Raw genomic sequence first — 4792 nt, 5'->3', positions numbered from 1 at the left:
TAGTAATTTTCTCTTGATTGTTCAATGAATCTGGCTACTTAGCGTTTATCGTGTGTTTTGATGTTTTCATTGTCTGTGCGACTGACATATATTTGGCCTTTCCGTCGCACTATTCAGCGTACCGCGCGCTCAGTTTTCTGTTTTACATTTTCGGCCATTCCGGCTAAAATTGTTGTTATACGGGTTTGTGCGTTTAAGCGTTAGGGAGCATAAACCGTATTTCTATTGCGTTTGTTACATATTCCTGTATGGAGAACTAAACATAGATTGTTCTGTGGTATATCTTACGTAGACCCCTTTAACTATTCTTATGTTTGGCCTATTTGTTAAAGGGAGAGTACTAAATTTCTATACTTACTGACATTGTAGTAAGTTGTAAATTTTGAGTGGATTCTTGTTACTGATAGGAGAAATTGAATTGGGCATTTAGTATTTTCTATTTTGAATTTACTAAGTAGTCTGTTGTATACCTTTTGCTGCTTTAGGCTAACTTATATTGATGTTGTGTATAGTTAGCCAGTGTGCAATTTTTTGTTGTTATTTATTAAATCATTTTTTGTGAGAACTTATTTCATGTGTGTTTGGTCATACACCTCCCTTGCACTGGTAAATATCGGTGAAGCTGTCCATGCCATAACCCGAACCTGTGTTATAAATTTGTCTGCTTCGAGTGCCTCTACTGTGACGTTAGGGAGACCCGTTGTCACTGGTTACAAAGGTCACTGAGAGAGGGCTTACACTAGTTTCGTTCATTAGTTTTGTATTCTTAAATGATGGCATATATACTGTTTTGTTGCAAGTGTATCAGCCAAATGTAGTCAACTTATTGTATTAGTACGTGTAGCCTGTGTTATTGGACAATAGTGTACAGCTACGGGTTGAGCATATCATTAAAAAAATGCCGAAGATTTATCATCACGAGTTGTATAGATCGAAGAGCTCCATGCAGCCAACAATTTACCCCACTGTGTTGCTTCAGCACTGAAACTATGCGACGAATAATTTTTTCAAACATATTTTTTTACACGTTTTTTGTTTTGATGTCTTAGAAAATTTACTATATTTTTAGTGGGTTCATAAAAAGGAGATGTAGTCATTGAAGTCTATTGAGACCGCTGCTAAACTGCCACTATATGTATATTATTTTACCGCCCTCAAAAAACAGATTTACAATGAACCAAAACATTTACATACTGTAAGAAACTTGGTGGTATGCCATTAGTTAGTGCATTTAATTTGTTTGATGCAATCATTGTGCCAGCTATTTCTTATGGTAGCGATATGGGAGTACAGAAATTCGGAAATCGAGAGGGTACAGACAACATTTTGCAGATATCTACTTAGCGTTAATAGTTGTACTAACAATGTAGCCATGTTAGACGAATGTGGAAGGCTGCCATTATGCTGTGGTTATTTTAAGTGTTGTATCTCATATTGGTTAAAATTAGTTGAAGTAAAAAATAGCTGGAACCCAAAACATGTTATATCATGCTTAAACGATTAGACAAAACCGGCAGACTTCGTGGGATACCCACATAAAAATCTCCTGTTCAAATATGGTTTCGACATTGTCTGGTTTGAAAAACAAGTTGGAGATACTGCAAATATTTACTCCAAGAATAAAAACAATTTGTCAGCAAGAATGGCATGCCTCAATTTCACAATCATCTAGGCTGTGTACTTTAGGAAAAATCAAGGTAGTATTATAACCTGGGAGATTTATTGGCAAGCAATTATAGACTAAAATATACACTGACGAGTTTCGCTGTTTTGACCATAAACATAATGTTAAATTAGGTAGACACACAAAAATATAGTTGATCAATAATTTTTTAGTTTTTGCAGTGATATGCTTGAATTTAGCATGGTAGAAAATGAAATTCACTTTGTTTTTATATGTCCATTTTAAATGATCTTAAGGGTTGATCTTTTGTCAAATAATGCAATATGCAATTTTGCAAATACTGATAGTCTGTGCTTACTTTGTCGCTACACAAACTGCCACACTTTATATCAACTAGTTCTGTATCTTTTAAAAGTTTTCAAGCAACGAGATGAATATTAATCCAGCTTAACTTAGTACCATATGTTTACATGGATGTTGTACTGTTTTTAAAACGTGCTATGCACTTTTCTACTCATTACATTCTACCTTAAAATGCTTAGACATTAATGCTAAGATACGTATAGTCTTGTCTTTTTTGTGTACAACATTTTGTCGTAGTGGATCTAGGGTGTGGATGCGTTTGTATGTGGGTGGGGAATGGCTCAGGACCCCTTCTCTAAAATCATATGGTAAAATAGTGCAAAGACGTTATGTGAAATAACTTACCACCGTAAAACAAAGTAAAACATATGAATTTAAAAACGAGAATATAAAAATGTCTGTAACAGAGCTCAAAGACACTTTTTTAATATTATAAAATTCACACGTTTCACGTCAAATATATTATTTTTGTTTTCGAACCCCCTATTCATAAGTGCTGGCTACGGGCCTGCAAGGTCAGAGGTCAGTGACTCCAAAATGATGGCTGACAGAGAAAGTTGTGTGTGAAGCTCTGTGAAAGTCGTCTGCTTTACTGCCATCAAGCACTCCTAATCCTGACTGGTTGAAAGTCTCAGAATTGTGTTGGTTGCTGGGTCAATCTATAAATACGGTGAGAATAACATTTCTTGCAATTTGCTATGTTTTATATGTGCTGAAACTTTCCCTGCTGCTCGATACAAGTGCCTATAGATTATGATGCAATAACTTGTGCAGTGAACATTACATCATATAATTGTGTTTGATCAACTAAACTATTGGCTATTTACAGCACATTTATTCATTCTCGTTGATGTTACACATGAATGCTTTATTAATTCTGTGTTTATGTCAGATTTGATCTGTGTGAATATTTGCTGTAAGAATTTAGTGAATGTGAATTCACCCGCTTGAGGGCGCTGTTTCCTAAGTCATGTAGTTTATTGTATGCTGTATTTTACTGTATGAATTGTTATGTACAGCAATTTGCTTATTGATTGTTTTTGTTTGTTTGCAGTCAATCGTTACTTGTCATGCGATATTGGGACTGGAATAAATTAGTTGCAAGTCATATTTGTGTATATTGATTTGTTTCATCCGGTGGCAAGGGACGCATTGATGAGAGACACTCAGCTGACCTTCTAGTAGCAGTGAACATTTTCATGGGTCACAGCACACATATTGGACCCCAGTAATCTTGGAGTTTGTTCATAATCGCTACAACAAACAATATTGCGACATACTTTAATGTCATCAGCAAACATAAGTGAAGATGAAGAAATTACATCAGTGATGTCATTGGTGTATAGAATAACAAGTCGAGGACCTAAAAGACTACCCCGTGGAACACCTGATGGCACAAGTGACCAATCAGAATAGGCACCATCAATGACAACACGTTGTCGTCTATCATCAAGATAATTAGAAAGCCATTGAAAAAGATTACCAGTAATACCATAGTGCTGTAGTTTATACAAAAGCAGACTATGATTGACTTGGTCAAACGCTTTAGAAAAATCTGTATAAATAACATCACATTGAGACTTAGAATTAAAGAGATGACTCATAAAAACTGAAAGATTAGTTGTACATGATTTCCCGCGGACAAATCCATGCTGGCAATCTGATAAATAACAATGTACATGAAAATAAATGGCATTAAACACTTGTTTCTCCATAATTTTAGAAACAACAGAGAGTAAAGATCAACGAGTACAAACTGAGACGTTACCAAACTTTAATTAGATATTTTTACGTAGGTGTCGAACAAGTCACTGGCGGTAATTAGGGCAAGACACGTCCTACTTGTGATTTCCATTAGAAGAGCGCATTGCATTGTGGGTAAATCAATGTTTATCAACACGTATGTCGCACATGCGCATAGCGACGACTGTCGCATTTTAACGAGCGAGTCACTGTCGGTACACAGAACTAATTTGTTGGCGTAATTTCGTGATTTTTTTTTTGAACCCCAAAGACTCAAGAGTCGCAATTTTCTTCATTATGTTCTATGTCCGTAACGCCGATTTTTGCCGATTCAGTTGACAGCAGGAATTATCTCTACTGTGTGCTATTCACGTTTTGACCTACTCATGGCCTACTATACATTTCACCACGGCATTTACAGTTGACAACTCTTGAATGACTGCCACAATTGTTGCCTCTATAGTGGGTGATTGATATATCTAATATTAGTGTCCCATTGTTAATTTCATTGCAATAAGTTTACCTGCCATGGCTAATAAGAATACTATAAGCAGCATTCCGAGACTACAGTAGATAGTTTGTAGCCAGTGGAATGGTAATCAGGAATCCAGGTTAGCTGCGGTTCCGTAGCTCTTTGGTGCGACCTACAATCGAATTTCGCCCTAACAATTTCATTTGGACGTCTTTTTTTTAATTTTGTAGTTGTACGTCGAACATAGAGCTACGGGATCTATCACAGTTTAAAAACAGAAATCTGGCATACGTAAATTAAATCGCTTTTGCTTTCGATTACTATGGTGTGACGTACCTTTATTGTGAATTGATTGCTGGATGAATAACATACAAACTTTTGTTTGCAATTTGTGTTTATAAATAAGCAATAATTTGTGATATTTTACAATTACCGCGGAAACCAAGCAAATTACGAGAAAACGGCAGCCATTGACATCCCACACTCCCTAGCACAGAATAAATGTAATCTCGTTTGGCGGTCATGTGATACAGTGGTGGAAGAATAAAATTCACTCTTCCCGTTATTCTAATTGTTCCAAGAAAGCAATC

General features: G+C 36.0%; 1 long non-coding RNA gene across 1 annotated transcript; it reads left to right on the top strand.

Moving 5' to 3' along the window:
* The first annotated feature begins 2595 nt into the window (after positions 1-2595).
* Positions 2596-3095, top strand: LOC144347206 (uncharacterized). Its single transcript, XR_013419591.2, has 2 exons — positions 2596-2657; positions 3042-3095. It is a non-coding gene; the product is annotated as an uncharacterized LOC144347206 (long non-coding RNA).
* The last annotated feature ends 1697 nt before the right edge of the window (positions 3096-4792 follow it).

Source organism: Saccoglossus kowalevskii, chromosome 14 (genome assembly GCF_978046115.1).
Source record: "Saccoglossus kowalevskii chromosome 14, keSacKowa6.1, whole genome shotgun sequence".
Lineage (NCBI taxonomy): Eukaryota > Metazoa > Hemichordata > Enteropneusta > Harrimaniidae > Saccoglossus > Saccoglossus kowalevskii.
This window is presented reverse-complemented; position numbering and strand designations above follow the sequence as displayed.